This window comes from Octopus bimaculoides, chromosome 11 (assembly GCF_046866305.1).
Source record: "Octopus bimaculoides isolate indiv1 chromosome 11, ASM4686630v1, whole genome shotgun sequence".
Taxonomy (NCBI): domain Eukaryota; kingdom Metazoa; phylum Mollusca; class Cephalopoda; order Octopoda; family Octopodidae; genus Octopus; species Octopus bimaculoides.
The window spans coordinates 5984838-6005950 of NC_142938.1; the positions used below are offsets into that span (position 1 = coordinate 5984838).

At 34.0% G+C, this 21113-nt stretch overlaps 1 protein-coding gene across 14 annotated transcripts in view; it reads left to right on the forward strand.

Annotated features, from left to right (window-relative positions):
- Positions 1 to 21113, forward strand: part of LOC106877154 (uncharacterized) — a 125087-nt gene continuing 103974 nt past the window's right edge. For 5 of the 14 annotated variants that reach the window (XM_089359243.1, XM_089359239.1, XM_089359247.1 and 2 more), the window contains exons 1-2: positions 532 to 565; positions 19625 to 19735. The gene's annotated coding sequence lies outside the window, so the exon portion shown is untranslated. Of the gene's footprint in view, positions 365 to 531; positions 566 to 19624; positions 19736 to 21113 lie in introns of those variants that run through there. The other 9 variants (XM_089359241.1, XM_089359248.1, XM_089359245.1 and 6 more) reach the window with 6 other exon arrangements.

Below are 21113 nucleotides of genomic sequence, written 5' to 3' on the forward strand. Positions count from 1 at the left end.
ATATATTTAGTGGTGGTCTGGAGAAATGTCTGTTTATATAGTCAGCCCGTTCGCATGTGTATTGAAATGTGGTAGCTTTTCTTTATTTGGAAATTTAATGTCGAAATTTTAAAAAAATTAACACAGAAATGCTATTAGTTAGAAATATTCCTTCTAATATACTGTCAGAAATTGTTTTGCAACAATAATGGTAAAAAAAAAGTTTTTATTATTATATTCTGCGCGAAGTGTGTCTTTCACTCCACCTTTTCCCGAATTACACGACATTAAAGCTCTACTTCCGGAATCCACACAGTAGCAGAGAGAGAGAGAATTAAACAAAAAAAACCCCCTCACTTTAAATTAGAGATAACTTTGTAAAATGGTGAGTTGGAATTTTATTTAGTAATCATAATCTACTAGCTATGGGTTTGCATTAGACAACAGACACTGTGTTTTTGAGTGATGAAGTTGGCCCCAAAACAGCCAGATAAAAAGCCAAGTTGGTCTTTTTTGGTCGTCTTCGAGGCGCAATGCATGCTGGGGGATTGCGAACTTGTTTAATATGGCGCTGACCAGATGGGAGGTAATGTTATTTATTTCTACTAAACACAGCTTTATTAGCTTCAGCTTTCTTTTCCAGAACCATTACGTGCATTCTAGAATTCTATTAACGGATAGCTTTCTCACTTCCATTCATCTGATTGTCTATATTCACTTAACGATGTTGTTAGCTCGATTCTAATGTTGCTTTGCTGCACCAACACACATACACATATATATACATACATACATATATATATATATATAATAATAATAATAATATTAGGGACAAAATCCAAAATTACAGGTAAAAACTCAATTAAAATCAATTTATAAAAAATTAAAATTAAATTGAGCTTTACAGAGTAAAATATATATATACATATACATACATACATACATATATACATGTGGCTACTTATGCACACCCTCTCGTCTATCTTGAATTTTTTTTCTTTTAATAAATTGTCTTCCTTAATCGTAATTTTCCCTCATCTCCAGATGTCTATGTAAATACACAAACGGCTTTTTTTCTTTCTCTCCCTGAAATACCATTTAAGCATCCAGATCGATGTCTTGTATGGCATTAAGAGGCATCCCTCCTCTTCTAGTTGTAACTTGTTTCCTCGACTCTGGATTATGGCATCGTTTGTAATTTCATTCCTACATTCATACACGACTATATTTCTTCTTGCAATGTCTAATTTCTCGTTTCTACACCTAAAATCAACTGCATTTATCCTCGACTTTCTCTCACCTATCTCCCACTCACTTCCTACGTGTCGCAGCCTGCTGTTTTCAACATCAACATTTGCCAGAATTTCTCCTTTTCTATTTAAAAACGAAACCGAATTTTTCGAAACTTTCTTAATTTACTAATAGAATAAAATACGTTGAGTCTATTCCGTTGTTTAAACTCACTTATTATATCCTCTTTTCTATCGAATTTCAACTTCTCGATGTCGATCTGAGACAAGAAAGTCAGAAAGGTTAGAAAATTTCCATGATGCGGCCATTTCTTGACATCTGGTTTACAACCAGAGCTAATTTGTTTCTTATAACTTTCAGTTTTATGTTTTAACAAAATGATTTTACAAAGCTCTTCTTCCTACCAATGTACAACGATGCTATGACAGTAATTACTTTTAATCTTCATTCTTGTTGAATCGTTAAATTTCCTTCTCTTAAATCCTTAATTATAACTGTTTAGCAAGAACTGTTATCTCTAGATATGGAAGCCGAAAAACTGTTTTATTTCACGGTTTGAATTATTTTCTACAATAATCCTACCCACAGCAAAGATTTTGATGAGAAAATATTACACAGCTTCATTGTCTTTCAAGAGCTATATATATTTTTAATTTATAAAAAAAATCCTTTACTGCAACCAACCTCCACGTCGGTGTGTTGTTTCTTTTTAGCTGGTGCCATCCTTTTGAAATTTCTGTTTGTATTGAAGAAACATCAGTGAAGCGTTGAAGATGCTTTTCGAAATAGTTTTTCTTTAACATTTCTCAAGAATAGAGCGATGCTTTCAAAGATTTCCACAAGAACTGAACACCATAAATGTAGTTTCGCAGGGATTTTTTAAAAATTTCTGTTGCCACCTCTCTTGGAATGAATTCCAGTTGTATTCCTGAATATTACCCCGTTACTCTACTAATAAATTGTTCAAGAACATATTTATTATTCAGGTCAAACTTGTAAGATTTTATTCTTCATTCTGAAAAGAAAAACACCACGACCAATTAATATTTTACTGACGAAACACTAATTAAATATTGTTCCTAGTTTTCGCGCATTCTATTGTTTCACTTTAATATAATTGTCAAGTTTCTTTCGCTTGATGTTTAGCATCGTGCAACATCTTAATTCTTAGAATAAACAAAAAAGATTTTCATACATGTCCCATTGATGAAGATGTCAGTGTGTGTGTGTAATGTTTTTATTGACTATAAATGTGATGTTATTTGATAAAGAGATATTGAATGTGGCTGTTGTAAACTTGTGCACAACATGTATATCAGTTTCGAAGCCGAAGCTTGCACGTTTTCCACGACGTTTATAATTAATTTGGTGGGAATTTATTATTATTATTATTATTACTACTACTATTATTATTATTATTATTATTACTACTACTATTATTATTATTATTATTATTGCTATCGTTGATGATGAAAGTTGAACTGGGCTGATTGTCAAAATTCACTTTCGTCGAGGCACAGAAAGAGAGAGATATATATATAGAGAGAGAGGGAGTGGTTGAGAAAGATATATATATATAGAGAGAGAGGGAGGGGGTTGAGAAAGATATATATAGAGGGAGGGGGTGGAGAGAGAAAGAGAAAGAATAAGTGAGAGAGGCGGAGGGAGAAGCGACTTTAATATCTCGTAAACATCAGGTGTTTTACTACTACTACTACCACCACCACCACTACGACTACTACTAGTCTTTACTACTATTACCACTATTACTGTCAGCAACAACCTCTGCTCCATTTTAACTTTTCTCTCTTCAAACAGCCTGTCTCATACAAACACATACACGCACTCTCTCTCTTTTCCACTTGCTCTACATCAAAACAACAAACTAACCCCATAATACTTCTCTTTCTCACTCTCTTCTTCTACACCAATATTCCTTCATTTTAAGTCTAGATTTATTATTATTGTTTTTTTTATTAACGTCGAAGTCTGAGCGAGGGGACACTGCCTCTTATTATTAATTGTGTTGTTGTTCATGATTTCGGGTAATAAAACGAGGGGAGGGACTTTGATTTTTATTTCTTCATTTATGTCGGGTCTATTCCCGTTTAGTTGGTTGTTAGTTACAAACTTGTGTGTGTGTGTTATGGCACTATTTTCATCTCAGTTGACGACTCCATCACTAAATCCTATGGTATTTTTTTTCTTTTTCAAATAAAATGGTGATTTTCATCGTGTTTCTATACAACATATCTAGTTCTGGCAAGCTTTTCTTTAATATATTTCTATATATTTTATATATTTCCCGTTTATCATTGACATTTGTCTTATTAACCTTCAGTGAGAAATAGGGGAAGGATTTTTGTCTTTTTTAAAAAAAAATTTAGTCGTACAATTTTTAATGCGATTTCAGTTAAATTTTTTAAATTATTATAAAAAAAGTTGGTTTTTTATTGTCAAATGTTTAAATGATGTTAAAAAATGTTGAGAAAGTGAAGAAAATGGAAATTTGATTTTGATTTTTGTAACAGTTATTAGGGAGAGAGAGAGAGTGAGACTAAAAAGTTGGTGGCGAACTTGTTGAATATAATTGTTGTTGTCATAGTTCAGTGTGGGTCGAGGAGAAAGCTCACTGGGAGACTTTTAGAGATAAATATATAATGAAATAGTGTAGTGTACTTATAAAATGAGCACACTGACTAAATATTAATAAATGGGCACAGGCTGATGTGAAATGATGTCGGTGGTTGCGCAGTGATGTGACAAACGATGAGAAGTTCACATGGTTGGAGTTGGTGTGTTTATTCTGCCACAACATTTTTAAAGTGGGTCACTGCAAACTTGAGGTAGTTGCTTACCTTCTCAACACTACTGACCACCGTTCGTTTACTTGTTGCCAGCACAAGCAAAGACCTGCTGCTTTTTAAACCGAGCTACATATACGCCACACTATTAAAATTCAGCACAACAAACCTCTCTTCGAGACCAGCCAACAAATAAATTTGGGAAGGAGCTTGCTTGTGGCTGCCTGACATATTGCAGTCGGCAACCAAGAATTAGTGCTAAAATAGAGTCGGCAGCGAACATCATGGTTCATAAACTAACAACACTTTTATTTTGAAAAACTAGATTCAAACCCAATTTATTTTCCCCGTTAAATAAATAAAATAACAATCAAATTCTGATTTCAGTTATATTTCAAGCCAACTCTCTATGGAGTTTTAAAGATTTTTGTTTCTATGAATGCCAATTTTTCATAGTTAAAAATAACTAGTAATCTTGGTTGAAAAACGAATTGGTTTTATTATAAAGATTTTTCCACTAATCTCGCACTAACATTACTTGTGTAAATAATTGTTTTGTTTACTAAACTATAAATTATTTATTTGACTTGCTGTAAGGTGAGTCAAAAGAGTTTTTTTTCTTATTTTGTCTTTTATTTTTCTTAACTTCAGTTCTTCCTAACAGTTTTTTTTTTCTCTCTTAGTAGTAACCTCAATTTCTCTCTCTCTTGACAACTTTTCTTTTACTTACTCCCTTTTCACTGTTTTAGACCTTGCATGACCCAGATAACTAAATGTAGGAGATCCAAAGGTTCACAAGTGTTTTTATTTTGTTATTTTAACCGACGTTAGTTGTTGAGTGGAAAAAGATCTTTCATATTATTTTAAATACAAGTTTAGAAGTAGAGGTCGAACACAAAGTGGTCGCTTGTCGAAAAATCAACACTTTAAATTCTTGCTTGATACCAATAGAAGTTCTCTTTCAACACTTTAAAAACATATAGTGTGTACATGTATGTATACATGTATGTGTATGCCTGTGTGTGTATATATTTATAATGATTTAAGAGAATTCTATTTTCATACATCACTTTAAAGTGAATTCTTCTGCATTTATTATTAATTCAAAGATTTTCAGACGATGTAATATTTCGAGGATTGAGAATATTTTTAATTAGTTTTAGGCGATGAGAATTGTTGCATTAGTTTGCAGCAACATAATATTCTAAAAAACGAAAATGATATTAGTTTGTGTCAAGACAAAATTTAGCCTCCTTCATTCATCCACAATAAACCTTATCAAAAGTGAAGACTTGTTACTGTCTAAAGGTTTAAAATTGACTCTGATTAAATTGCTCTAATTGTAATTTCCAATGTCAAGCAATTAACATTTAGAATATGTTGTATTTATTCAAGTTATAGATTATGATAAAATTCCCTAATTATATCTAGTAAGTATGATTATCAAGGATGTACCAGCGTGTTTTTTTAACTTTGTAAAATAAAGACAGAAAAATTACACTATGACACAAACTGAGAATTAACGTGCAAAATTATATTTACATAGTATCTAATAAATGAATTTATAGCTAGGTGTGTGTATAAGTAACGCCTGGCCCATAGCACAGCATTGATCATTTTTTCACAAGTTGCATATGAGTTTTTTAGAAACAATTAGCACAAACACACACACACACACAGATATGTAGAACGTTCTCTGATGTATTTCATCCTCAACCCCTATTGACGTGTGTGTGTGTGTACACGCACAATACATACACGTGAAACTGGTTGACATAGGCGACACCTTTATATTTCAGCAAGCACAAGGGATAACTGCAGGGTGAGAGCTGTGGCCAATATTGCTAGGAATGTAGGACAAGTAAATACATAGCAAGCCTTCGCTGACATGAGACTGAATTATGATTAAATGAAAAGAAGAAAAATACGAATTCTTTAGCCTTTATGTTTCTCTGGAACGTTAATATTTTGCACCTATCCACATGAGCTGTGGCCATTCAAAGTAGGGGGGCGGGTAACAGATAAAGAGGCAGGTATCATAAATCTATCGCATAGTCATATATATAAGAAGTTCACCATATGTGTGTTTGTGTGTATTGCTCTCTTGTGTGCCTATGTACATACGTGTACATGATTTATGTTGTGTAATTAGGCCTCTGTTTGTACAATCTGTGTATGCACGTGTATATCACACGTGTATGTAGATAGATATGCATATGTGAATGTGTGTTCGTGTATATATTTGTGTGTATATGTATATATATATATATATGTATGAACGTGCATGCATACATATATGTATATACATGTGTAAATGCAGATATGCATGTATAAATGAAATTTGTATATATATATATATATGTGTATTTAATTGATAGATACATAGATGTGTGTGTGTATGCGTGCGTGCACATGAATATGTAATTGGATATATTTGACTATATTTGCATGTGTGTATATATAAATATATTCAAGTATAGCTATGTATGTATAAATACATTTTGGCGTTAGGAAGGGCATCCAGCTGTAGAAACTCTGCCAAATCAGATTGGAGCCTGGTGTAGCCATCTGGTTTCACCAGTCCTCAGTCAAATCGTCCAACCCATACTAGCATGGAAAGCGGACGTTAAACGATGATGATGATGATATATAATATTATTATAATGTTCATTACGTGAGTGTTCTGTGATCCATAATATCCCCTTGTCAATGTATCTATGTGATTGGAATCTAATAATGAGCAATGCAAGATGAGTGGCAGCTACATAAACTTCAGGTTTGATTTCAGAGTGCTTTCTCTAGTGCTTCTCACGTCAAAGGGTACCTCGAAGTCAGCCGGGTTTTCAGAAGAAACATATTTGTGTGTGCTGTTGGATGGCCATTGGTTCTCTTAAGTTCATTCACTCTTCAAGTGTTCCTGTATTTTACCCCTCTCTGTCCAAAAATCACCCTCTCCATCATGTAAGTCAGGCAACCCAGCGATGCAACAGGTTGTAGTGTGTTGTATTTACCAGCAACACTGAAGAATGATCTTGCACTCTGTGTGTGTGTGTGTGTGTGTGTGTGCATCTCTATTTCTTTTTTTTTAAATTCGTTTATTTGTCTCAGTCGTTTGATTGCGGCCATGCTGGAGCACCGCCTTTAGTTGAACAAATCGACCCCAGGACTTATTCTTTGTAAGCCTAGTACTTATTCTATTGGTCATTTTTGCCAAACCACTAAGTTACGAGGGACATAAACACACCAACATCGGTTGTCATGCAATGGTGGGCAGACAAGCACACGCACACACACATATGACAGGCTTCTTTCAGGCTTTGGTCGACTCCAGGTGCCATGCAGTGGGATGAGAACCCAGAACCATGTGGTTGGTAGACACACATGTATGTGTAGTGTGTAAATATTTATATACACAAGTATATTAGAAATATATATGTGTGTGTGTGTGTGTATATATATATATATATATATATATATAAAATGTTTTTTTCTGCTTGTGTGTGTGTGTGTGTATGTGTGTATATATATATATATATATATATATATATATATATATATATATATATATATATATATATAGTGTCTATGTAGTTGTGCAGCAAGAAGTTTGCTTCCCAACCACATAGTTCTGGTTTCAGTTTCACTGAGTTTTCTGCGATAGCCCTGGGCCAACAAAAGCAATACTTGTGAATTTTTGTAGATGGAAACTGAAAGAAGCCCATCATGTATATGTGGGAGTGTATATATGTGTGTTTGTATCTTGACATCATGTAACAGTTGCAAATGCATGTCACTGTCATGTAAGCAGTGTGTCATTTGTTTTCCAATAACCTACAAGAGCATGCCTTGACATGGGGAAATATCTTGCTTGGAAACAGGGAAGTGTTGGCAACAGGAAGGGCTTCTGGCCATTGAAAATCTGCCTCAATCTCCATCCGACTCAGGCAAGCATAGAAAAGTGGATGATAGCATATATGTGTATATATGTATTGGTGTATGTGTATATATATATATATATAGCTGGTGCATGATGCAGTAGTGTAAAATAAACCAACTTTAGATCAGTTCAAACATGTAGAAAGGTAGTTTCAATTGTGGTCTGACAGAAAAATTCTTGCTTTAGGCAAAAGGTATTGAATACCAAAACCAGTTCTGAGCCGCCTTTATGGACTGGTAGATGCATTTTGAGTTTCTTTTGTTTTCTTCAGTACCAATATATGTGTGTGTGTGTGTGTGTCGTCACCTGAATTTTACTTTGGTCCAGCAGCATATGATGCAACTTCTGTGCACCCTGTATTGAAATTGATATGAATTTTTGTACTTGTGACCACCTGGTTTAGTGCTTTTAGACTCAGCCTGCTGCAGGTCTAACCTGACATGGTCACAGCCCAATGACTGAAACATGTAAAAGATGAAATGTTTTGCCCCACATCTCTTTATCAGTGAAAAGACAAAATGGAGTTTGCTTCCTTTGTTGTAGTGTTGCACAAGCTTTAACTGTTTCAGAACATCTCTAAAACCATGTAAACAGCTTCCAGTCAACCCAAAACAGTAATTTAACATGCTTGTGACTTCCTGCTCCCAACTAAAAATGTTCCCTACCATTTGGCTCAATTCTTAGGCATCACTTATTATTCTATTCACATCTAGGATGCACTATAGCTGGTTTTCATGGGGCAAAACGAGTTTCCTGGGCTGTTATGGGGATAGAATAATAGTATGAAGGCATGCGCTGTAACAGCTTGTTGCTACATCCACCATCTGTTGGTGATTCCTTTCTCCTTGCAGATGATATCTTTGTATGTACCACTTAGTTGACAACCCTCCAACCTAATGTCTGTTTGGGTACTTGTTACTGATGAGGGTTTTTATGAGGTCAAAGTGCAACTTCTACCACATCCTCTTATTTGTTTTTTTGTGGCACACACAGGAAATGATGGGTGTATTCTTTGACATGCCAGTCCCCACACACCGTGAAATAGGAGCCAGGCAAATTGCCATGTTTTAAAACAAGTGAAGCATTTGAACCATTTACAACTTAAAAAATTGTCCCAACATTGTATTGACAAGGGGATTTTGTGGTGTGCTCAAGGTGTTTTCTTGAGAATATGAATGTAATTGGACCCCTTTTATCTCAAACTGATAAATTTGTGTTAACCTCATTCTGGATGGTCTCATTTAATTCATCTACTGCAGCTTTGTTGCCAATGTTTTCCTTTGTTTTGAGTTCCTCTTTGGCAGTTTTATATATATATTAGTCTTTGTCAAATTGTAAAATTTCCTTTTTTTTTTTTTTTTTTTCTCCAATTTTTTTTTTACTATAGTTCAAAATTTTTGAAAAAAATTAAATTGTTTTCATGTTTTATAAATAACATTGCCTGTAAAAAGAGCGAACAAGAAAGTAAAGAGCAGGCTTAGAAATGATGGTGTTCTTGTTTAATCGAACCAAAAGTTCAGGATTAGAAGTGGCAGCTCAAGAATATTAAAGCTGAAGTTGGAATTGAAATTTAAAAAAAAAAATTGTTTTTACTTGTTATGTTTGTCTACATAGAAACACTACAGAACAGGAATGTCAGCTCACAATATCAAGCCATCGAAGACTTCCTGAATTAGGGATCTTAACTTTGGAATGCAAGATAAAAGTACAAACCACTGACTTGTGTTATTTTTTATAACTATTTTGGTTTTAAAAACATTTAAAAACATCTGTATCCGACGGTACTTCATGCAAACGGTGTTGTTTTTAGTTCCAATTAAATGTTGAAGTATATCCCTCTTTTGGTTGCATCTCCTTCTATGAAGAATTTTATATGGAACTTTCTATATTTATTCTCTATAAAATAAAATGGATGATGGGATAGGATTTGCAATGGAGATGGAGCCTGTCTTTCAAAACTTAGAAATGCTTAGCTACCTTCCTCATGTTTTTCCAACAATTGCTGAGTTGACATTTTATGCATACAGAAATTTGAGCTCATTTAGTGGTGGTGGTGGTGGTGGTGGTGGTGGGAGAGTGACTAGGATGCACTTTAACTTGTCTAGTAACAGTCAACTAGGCAACTGAATGAGCGAATGTGGGAGGACCCTTTAGTTTTGCTTCAGACACGATTGCCTCTCTAGTGCTGGTAACACAAAAAAAAAAAAAACCTTCAGTACATTTTGTAAAGCGGTTGGGAAGGACCAAAAACAAAAAAACCCAAGTAAGATGATAGGTTCCTTTGATCTGTCCAAGTGAACAGCACTCCCTGGATATGTGCTGATTCCAGCCATGGCAACTTGTCCAATTTATGCCAGCATGGAAATCATATGTAATATGATGATTATATGAATATATATACACATGTATCGTGTATATATTCATCATCAGTTTACTGACAGTTTCTTTAATAGTATACCATCAATTGTCTTAAGATTGTCGAAGTTGCCAGTTCCCTTAGCATGAAACAGTAACAGTCTGAGACGAAGCCTTTCTTCTCTTGTCTTAGAGAAGAGTCTTACAATAATTTACTCCCCTCTTCTTTTGTCAAACATGAAATGACATCACCATATAACGACTGTCTTCCATTTTTATATTATTAAGGACAAACCATTCTGTGGAAGACTGTTGTCGGGAGCAGCTTTCCAATGCTTGTACCTTTTCACTTTCTTTGAAATAGGCAGATTCTTGAAGTTGCAAATGTACTGACCAGCATATAACATGTCGAGCGTTTTGTTTTCATGTAATTGCCATGTCACTTCAGATCCTGTACCTTCTATCACGATGGCATTTTACTTCATCATATACAGCTTCCCTGTTTGCTAGCCTTTCATTTATATCAAAATTAATAATATATTTATATATTCATACTCTTTTATATATATATATATATATATATATATATATACACACACACATATATTCATACCCTTTATATTTACATTCTAATGTGTACTTCGCTACATTGACAGTTGAATTTTCTACATTTACATAGGCATTGGATTTACGATGTGACTACTTCATAACTACTGCATTTCTGTTATCAACTGCATGGTTACTAACTTGAATTGCTGTACCTAGCGTTGCCTGTAATATCTATAATACTAGGTTGGAGTCATTGAAATATATCTTTGTTGCTCATTGCTCTGATGAACTTTCTGGTCTATCAAGATGTTTAATACAGTTCTATATTTAAGTGATGAGGAATTATGTACATTATTTACATTTGACGGATATTTGCCCTCATCTGGTTTGTTGTTAACACAAGGTTTTGGCTGATATACCCTCAAGCCTTCATCAGGTGTCTTGGGGGAAATTTTGAATCTGGGTTCTCATTCCTAAGGTATTTTTCAATGTTGTTATTATTATTATTACTGGGCATATGGTGTAGTGATTAAGAGCGCGGGCTACTAACCCCAAGATTCCGAGTTCGATTCCAGGCATTGACCTGAATCATAATAAAATGGAAAAATACCATAGGAATGAGAACCCAGGTTTGAAATTTCCCCAAGACACCTGATGAAGGCTGGAGGGTATATCAGCTGAAACGTGTTAACAGCAAACATGATGAGGACAAATATCCGTCAAATGTAAATAATGAAGATGTTTAATGTTTCACCTGCTGAACCATTCCTTTGTTCCTGTTTCTTGTTGAAATACTTTGGAAACTTCTTTTGGTTGAGTTCATTCATGTATCATGCACTTTTTTTTATAATAACATAAAGCAAAACTCAGTTTCTGTGTCAAAAATTTCAGCATAGACAACTTTATTTATTTGCAACAGGTTTTTGAACTTGTTATCTGAATGCACTATTACTAAGATATGGGAATGTGGGAAACCTTTTCTGAAATTCATCATCATCATCATTCAGTGCTTTACAAAGAGCCTGCTTTTTGTAATACCATCTAAAAGTTCTCTTTGTTCTCACTGAAAATATCTTGCTGTTGGGTCTGGTTTATGTGAAGAATTTTGTCCTTGAAATAAGTTATCCTTAGTTCCTGGCCAGTTTGGATTGCATGTCATAGTAACGAAAACATCAGATGTATCGCATTTTTCTACTGTTAGTCAATGTATGTCAATAGTATTTGCACATGTTTCTTGGAGATTCTTCAAATGAAGATGGGAGAATAACAGTGCTCCCAACTTGAACTCTGGGGGTTTTGGTGCAACATTCTTTAAATGATCAGCTAAACCACTGCAAAGTTCTACTTTCAGTCTTTGTTTTTGATATCAGACAAAATCCATTTTATTTGCTTCTTTAAGCAGGAGTTTCCTGCTCATTGCTGGAAGAGTTTCTCTCCACGAGGAATTAGATTGATCTTATTATGTCTGACTGCTGTGAGTGAAATTTTGTTGATGAATATCAGTCTGTTGTGAACGTCAGCCTTTACCATCCAGGTTCACTGAAAGGAAAAAAACTAAATGTGGTGCTCCAGCATGGCCACAGTCAAATACCTGAAACAAGTAAAAGAATAATAGAATATTCTTGATTTTTGTGTAACCCATTCTTCCAGCCTTACATCATCTTTTTCTGTTTTTGTGTTGATTTTCATTCTTTTGATTGAAGTGGTTTCCTGCATTCTACACCTCATAGCATCTCTTCTAACATTGGCTTGCCCTTCGGTTTCATTTTGAGATCTTTGGGCCACTCTTCCTGGCTTGAGCTCTTCTGCTCCAGTTAACCAACACTCAAAATCTGCTCACCATTTAGCTTCTAATAGTTTTTTTTTTTCCATTTACATTGGGCTTCTCTGTTTTTCCCCTAGCTAATCTTCTTTTCTTCAAGGGCTGATTTCAGTTTTTATCAGTTGCATTTTGCGATAACATGTCAGCAGTTGCGTAAATATATGACATACAATATCGAAGCGTGTGAACAATCAGATGTGTTTTTTATGTTTGAAACTTTTTGTAACAACCTTTTTAAATATTTGTGTGTGTGTGTGTGTGTGTGTCATCATCATCATCGTTTAACGTCCGCTTTCCATGATAGCATGGGCTGGATGATTTGACTGAGGACTGGTGAAACCAGATGGCTGCACCAAGCTCCATTCTGATCTGGCAGTGTTTCTACAGCTGGATGACCTTCCTAACGCCAACCACTCCGAGAGTGTAGTTGGTGCTTTTATGTGCCAGTCACTGAATAATTAAATGGGATATTAAATTGTTTCTTTTGAAAATAATTTCTGTTTATGTATGCATGTGTATTTGCATCCATGTGCCTATATATGTTTGCATACACACACACACACACACACACACACACCCATGTATGTATGAGTTTTTTTTTATATATATGTTTATGTGCATGCATGCATGACTTTCTTTAATTGGATGCATGCTTGACCATGCTTGTGTGTGTGTGTGTGTGTGTATGCATATATGCACATCTGTTAGTGTGTGTTAATTGATGGGATGGCTATGTAATGATGTTTGGGTCTTTATTTACAAATTGGTGCAAAACCAATATTATTAATGGACACCTATCTGTCATATCTCAAACTCTTCTTAATTAATTGCCTCCGTCTGATCCCTAATCCGCTCCCTCCAACCTATTTCAATGGCGACCACTGTCTGTTATAAACACTATCATATTCCTCCTTGATTCAAACCCCTCTCATTGAGTCAGTCTTCCTCCTCTTCGTAGAATAGAATCGTACTTGAAGGCTTTATTGCATGTCCCTAATAAGTCATATTCTCCACAAAACCCCCTTGTCCTGAATGTGTAGAATATTTGCAGTGGTAAGGTAGCATGCTTAATAAATAAGGAAGAAATCATGTGAGATTGATACTGACTCTTCATCATCATCATCATTTAACAGCTGTTCTCTATGCTGGCATGAGTTGGATGGTATGACAAGAGCTGGCAAGCCAGAGGGCTGCACCCGGCACCAGTTGTCTGTTTTGGCATGGTTTCTATGGCTGGATGCCCTTCGTAATGCCAACCACTTTACAGAGTGTGTTGGCTACTTTTATGTGGTGCTGGCATGCCTACACTGGAAAAAATATTTTCAAAAAAAATTTTTTTTTTTTAATCAAGGTGGTTATATATATCTACAATTCTACAAAACTAATCTATGAGTTTTAGCAAACTCAGTAGACAAAGATATAAAATTCGGAAGAGTCTGATATGTTTTTGAAAATGAAATTAAATATTCTATTACATTTACAAATAGAAAATTGAAAAATATATAGTTAAAAGATAATAAACAGAAAAGCAAACTTGTGTGTGATAAACATTAAGCAGCAGGTGAGAAAATGTTCACTTGTTTGTTTACATTTGACAACTGCCTGTACATTGTCGTATGTTAGTAATCCATTATAAAACGAGCTTATTGTCAAAGGAGTTGTAGGTGCTTTGTGGGAAGTGATATGCAAATGCAGTGAGATGGTAAAAATTAATCCTGGTGCTATTTTCGATTAATGAGTAATGTTCATTCATATCAGAGGGACAGAGCTGTTTAAAGTGTAATAGTTTTTTAGTGAAATAGGTAGAGAAATTTTGTAAATAAACAAATTGCTGAGAATAGTAGTATAAAGGAGACTTGTTGTCTCTTATAGTTGGTTCTTGAAGATGTGATTGTTTTTTTTTTTTGTTTTTAGAGACAGTTTGTAAACTTGCTAACTCTTGACTGTTGGTTGAAATTGAATTTCTGAACGAGTGCTCAAACTATATAGAATGCTTGATGGATATTGTCACATCTTAAGTGGAGAAAAGCTCTTAGAAGAGAGCTGTAATCAAAAGTGGACTGCTGCTGTTTCATTTTCCTGGGTGGAATTGCATCAAGCCATGGAATGTTCTATAGAATGACAGGGTTGTTTAAAGGTAGCTGTAGAGAGAGTTTTATTAAAAAGAAAAAAGTTTTTGTTCTGAACAGAACATTGAGAGAGTGACTTAATGGCATGTGACAGTCAAATTTTCTCTGATTATGGAAGGAAGATTTTGCTTTTTATAAAGATTATTTTGCTGAAAACAGGAAATAGGTGTGTCTTGCAGTTGTTATGAACTAGTTCAAATCTGTAACAAGCAGGCATGTCTTGCTACGTTTACGAGGGACTTGCAGTGATTTCAAGGCAGCTTTGAAAACAAAGGGAATAGCTGTGTCTTGCAGCTGTCGTTAACTGGTTCAAATCTGTACTAGTAAGCATGTCTTGCAAGTTAGTTCAAAGCCATACGTGTGCAACTGTCTGGTCTGGCCATCATAGATTATTACATTTCAGTTTGGTTGGAGTTAGTGAAGATGGAGAATATGGTACTGTTGTGGTGAGAGTCATGACACCCCTGCAAGAATAGACTTCACCGAATGACTACGAATAGTAGGGGTCTGAGTGAAAGACAGGGAGAGACGGCGATAATTGCAGGATGTCGTAAGGTGTTGTTCTAGTAGTTTGTTGGTTTGTGTATAGTTTGTGGGGAATTTGTTGGATTGTTATGTTGTTGTAACCCTGCTTTGTTTTGTATTTTATTGTTACTGCACGGTTATAGTGTAAACAAGTATTGTCATGATGAGTGGTGATACGACAATAATTGGTGACGAGTAACTATGCTACAATAGGTACTAACAACTGTAGTTGTACAGACAGGTGCTGAAATGAGATGGCATAAAAGTGCTTGGTTGTGATTTGGTGTGGTGGTGATACTAGTCCTAATATAAGGTATGGAGTTGAATGTATTCTTGACAACATTAAACTGTGAAGTGATTTAAGTGTCAAGAATGGTATGATGATCCCTTCGAAAAATGAATGGGCATTCAGGGTAGGAAACGGCATCAGTGCAAATATGGCCAGCTGATAAAGAAAGTAGATTCTTCTGGAATTTCAATAGAATTCCAAATTCTCAAATGTTTGGTGTCCACTTGGTCAGTTTATAAACACACAGCTACAGAGTATGGTCACTCGGTTAAAAAGAATTTGCTTAAGTTTGAAAGCTGAATATAGAGACACTTTTATCTTTGGTGAAACCCTCATTTGACTATTTTAAGTTTTATTTGGAGAGTGAATTTGTTAAAAGCTGAATGAGAGTGGTGAATATGGCCTAAGTGAATGGACTTGCACTTAACATGCACCCAAATGCTGAGAGATGACATAACATAAAGGAAGATAGTAATTTGAATTTTTGATTTATTTTAGGAAAACAGGTAGTCGTTGAAACATTTGGTTTTTAGATTGGGGGGGGGGGTTCACACAATGCTTTTCTTGTGGTTCCAACAATATTTTTACCTATGGATCCCTTTGATCCCTATTTTATTCTGATGGACCCTCCTGGCCATTTGATGTTTAAAAAACCCTATTATATTTTGCTAATTAAACATTACATAGGAATTGTATTAAAAAAATTTATTAAATATTTTGTGTATTGTAAAGGTATAAGTAATTTGTTGCCAATAAATTTTAGCCACAAACTCTTACATGGACTTTCCCCGCAAGGACCATATGGACCCTGGTTGAGAACCATTGGTTTATATGAACTCCACACTTGCTTAGAACATTCGTCAAATTGACAGTGTTGCTAACTTGTGACAGCTAAACGGATAAAGCTGTTTGGAGTATTGTTGATGTTGGAGAAATAAATAGTATTGCTCTGGTGGCAGGACTTTGGATTATTTTACATTTTATTGACTTTTGCAGTTCATATTTTATCATTGAAACTTTATATTGAAGCAGGTTAGTAGGCCACGTAGTATTTGAAAACAAATTCATAGTTAAATTTGACTAATAAATATCTTTGAAAATAAAGACTTTGTTATTTATATAAACTAGTCATACTCTTCGAAATTCCATGTTTTATGTATTTTCTTTTAGTTTGATGTGTAAATTTATTTATCTTGATAACATTTGTTTCAATATGTAGGAGAGTTTTATAATAAGCCAGACAATGTATTGAGGTTATTGAAAAATTAAGATTTACATAACTTAGAGTGTTAGTAACAATATAATAGATTCTGGTCTTCTCTAGCTGCAAGGTATTGTTACAAGTGTTCATTATATTGTTCAGCATGCAGTTGAGACTTGTGGTTTCTTGCAAATTGTTAATGACATTATCCAACCTTGACATGTGTGTCAATTAAATATTGTTGAGAAACAAGTGTTCCTGATTTGGAAATGACATTGAAGCCACCTCTCCTGTGCAAGACAGTAAAACTATTGCATAGATTCTTTATTTCAAAGCTGGGTTCATTGTTCTTCAACATGGTATACATTATTGTACCATCCAGTTTTATCATTGTGAAATAAGAGCGTAACTCTTATGTCACAAAATCGGGTCAGGATGACAAATACGACATCGTTGTTGGTAACACATTTCTGAGATGAATTACGATGCCTCTATTTTCTCACGGAGTTCTATTTTCAACAGCGAGTTCATTTCTTGGAGGAAGATTATACTGACTGATGTTGGAGGCCTTGTCTTGTAGTTCTGTTGATATTTACGAGGCTCTGTACTTTCCATAAGTGCATGTGCCTGTTCATGTATAGTTTTTTTTAAACATTTTGAATTTGGAAGTACTGTTACCAATGATTTTGAACTTAGCTGACCATATTGCTGGGCTGTTTTTTCTGAGTACAGAGTAAAAATAGATGCACTCATTAGGCTTAATGTTGAATATTTTTACCCCATCTCCTAATTTTTTTTATTATGCTCTTTATTTTTTTAATTAGTCTTTGGATTTTTATGTTTTGAATGTCAGATTCAGAATTTGTTTTTAAAAAAAGTGACAGGAACTGATAAGAGTTAAATGGTTTAAAGCCACAGTATTGTTTATTTTTTCCTTTTTTCTTTCTTTTTTTTTCTTTTCCACAAAAATATTTTGTTTGATTTAGAAAAGTGTAAATGTTTTTGCATTTGAAAGCATTTGTTGTTTTACTTTCTGAAAATTTAAAGTGTTTCAGTTTCAATTTATTAAGGATGACAGTCTAATTAATTCAAATGCAAATGAAATATTTATTAAAAAAGAAAAAAATACTTCAGCTGTAGATCCTCTAACCCTTGTTCAGTTTTTGATTAAAAAAGGAATCAAATTATTTTTTTAAATTTTTTTAAAATTTTTTTTTTTACACATTTTGAATCTGATGTTCAAAATAAAAATATAAGAACCAATAAAAACAGTTAGAGAAGTTTTAAAATTCTCTGCTAAAAGGAATAATTACCAAAATAGAATAGTATGTCTGTCTATGAATTCTAAAACACTCTTCTGGTGTAGTAAATTTTGTACCAAATGAAAATGAAATTTTAAAAAAACTGTACAATTACAATTTTTGATATCTTTTCTCCTAAAATTATTAACATCCTCATTCTTTGTATATAAAAAAAAAAAGTTTCACTCCATCAAGGTCAGGATGCAGAAGAGGAAGTTGTGTTTTACTATTGACCTGGTGACAGTTTTGCTACTCATTTCTGAATTTCAGTGAGGATAGGATCTGTCCATTTCTCTAAAGTCTGCCACTTATTTTGTTCTCTTGTTTCATTTGAGCACCAAATTGTCTCTGATGTGACCCTCTTGTTTGAATATTTATCAAATTACGCAACTGTTTCTCATTCATATTTTTTTTCGCCATACTTGAGTTTGTTCCTCAAGTTTATAGATATTTTGCTCACTGTTCCCCATTCAAACAATTCACCACACTTCTTTTCTTTACCAGCATTAATACCACTGTGAAGTGGTTGACATTTGGAAGAGCATCCAGCTGTGAAAATCATGCCAAAACTAAACTTGCCTGTGCTAGTGCCACTTTGCAGAGTGGTTGGTGTTAGGAAAGGCATCCAGCCGTAAAAACCCTGCCAAAACTACCCCAGTTGCATGGGGTAGCCTTCTGCCTGGCCAGTTCCTGTCAACCGTCCTACCCATGCATGCATGGAAGATGGACGTTAAACAATGACGATAATGATGACACTCTGTCATATTGGTCTTTTTCTGTTGAGTTTACCTTAGACCTTCTCTTTTATTTCTTCTCTTTGTTTGTCTCTCATCTTCTGCCTGTATTACTCCATTCCTTTTTTTTTTTTTTTTGTTGGATTTCAAGTCTTCAGATTTGTTCCATAGTGAAGTTTTTAATCTTTTAGCATTGATATTACTCTGTCAAATTAATGCTTGTTTGTTAACATTGTTTTCAATTAATTATGCATTAATCTCATTGCTTCAAGATTCTGATGATGTATGTCTTAGAATGACATTGTAGGGTAGGTGTGAGAAGCTGGATCTAGCCACTTTGAACATAAAACAGAATATTTGGGTTATAATATGGGTGTTTTAAACAATTAGATGTGAAGTGAGAATGAAATTTGCAAGGCAAAAAATTTGCTTTTACTAGTGATAGTTTTGAACGCTAATTGAAAGGTATTAGATCTGTTATCATCTAAAATTAAAAAGATAAAAGTAGTAAACTAAAACAAAACACAAATTTTTTTGCTCTAGAAAATGCTTTTTTCCCCCCAAAACAAGAAAACATTACATTTTGTTTCCTTTTGGAGTATAACATACGAATACAAACCATAATTAGAATAGTATTTTCGATGATTCCAATTTTTAAATAATTCTTAATAACCTTGAAATAGATTTTGAATTTAAAAAAAAAACATATACAAAGATTCTAATTGGAATTCATTTTCATATATTTCAGATCTGAAGTAAAAAAAAAAAAAAAAAAAAAAAAAAAATCATTGTTTATAAATTATGGACAGTTGAAGTCGTTTATAGATTTTCAACCTCTTCAAAGTGAGCTTGTATCTAGGTGAGATGTTTTTCTTTATTCTATATAATCTATACCATGTTCTTATGTAATAATAATAATAAGAAGAAGAAGAAGAACTCTTTTTACTATAGGCAGAAGGCCTGAAATTTTGGGGATGGGAAAATGTCAATTCCATTGGCTCCAGTGCTCAACTGGTGCTCATTTCATTGACACCAAAAGGATGTAAGGCAAAACTGACTTTGGTAGACTTTGAACTTAGAAAGTAAAAACGAATAAAAGGCTGCTAAGCATTTCGTCCAGCGTCCTAACAACTCTGCCAACTCACCACCTTAATGATAATAATAATAATAATAATAACAACAACAACAACAACAATAATAATTGTTGTTTACTGTCCACTTTTCTACACTTGCTTGGCTCAGGCAGAATTTGTTGAGGCAAATTTTCACAGCCAGATGCCCTTTTTGTTGCCAAGCCTCACTTATTTCCAAGCAAGGTACTATTTTTTCCCATGGCCAAACATGTCTTTTACAGAAGACTGGTATTGCTTGTGTGACAGTGCTGTCTGTTCACGACCATCATGTAATAAAAATACAAGGATCCCCCCCCCCATACACACACACACACACAAAAGTTTCTTTCACCTTCCATTCATCAAATCCACCCACAGTGCCCTGGTTGGCCTGGGACTACAATAGAAGACATTTGCCATGAAGCAAGCTTCTTCACTACACAGCCTCTAGCTAAATATAATAGTAATAATGGTTTCAAATTTTGGCACAAGGTCAGCAATTTTAGGGAAGGACTAAGTCAATTGCATCGACCCCAGTGATCAGCTGGTACTTATTTTATAGACCCCAAAAGGATGAAAGGTAAACTCACCCTCAGTGGAGTTTGATCTCAGAATATAACGACAGACAAAATGCTGTTGAACATTTTGCCTGGCATGCTAACTATTCTGCCATCTTGCCACCTTGTAAATATATGGAATATATTACCTCAATATAAGCTCGCCACCTTAATAATAATAATAATAATAATAATAATAATAATAATGTTGATGATAATGATGTTAATTTTTTTAATATTCAAGATTTACTCTGGGTTATTTTTAATCATACCTTTTAAAACCAAACTGATTGTCTGATGAGATTTGTATATAATTAGTGAAATGCTAAGACAGAACTAGTTATCTTAATTTAGACGAATAATTATTTTTATATTTCCAACTACCTTTTGAAGCTATATTTTCATTTTTAATTACATTTATTTTTAATTTGATTTACATAATTTCTTAGCATTTTAGTTTCTTTCCAATATCTTATAATAATAATAATAATAATTTCTGCAAACTGAAATATGAAATAATTTAAATCTTTTTATTTTCATTGGTGAATTATAATGAAATTGTGGGGGG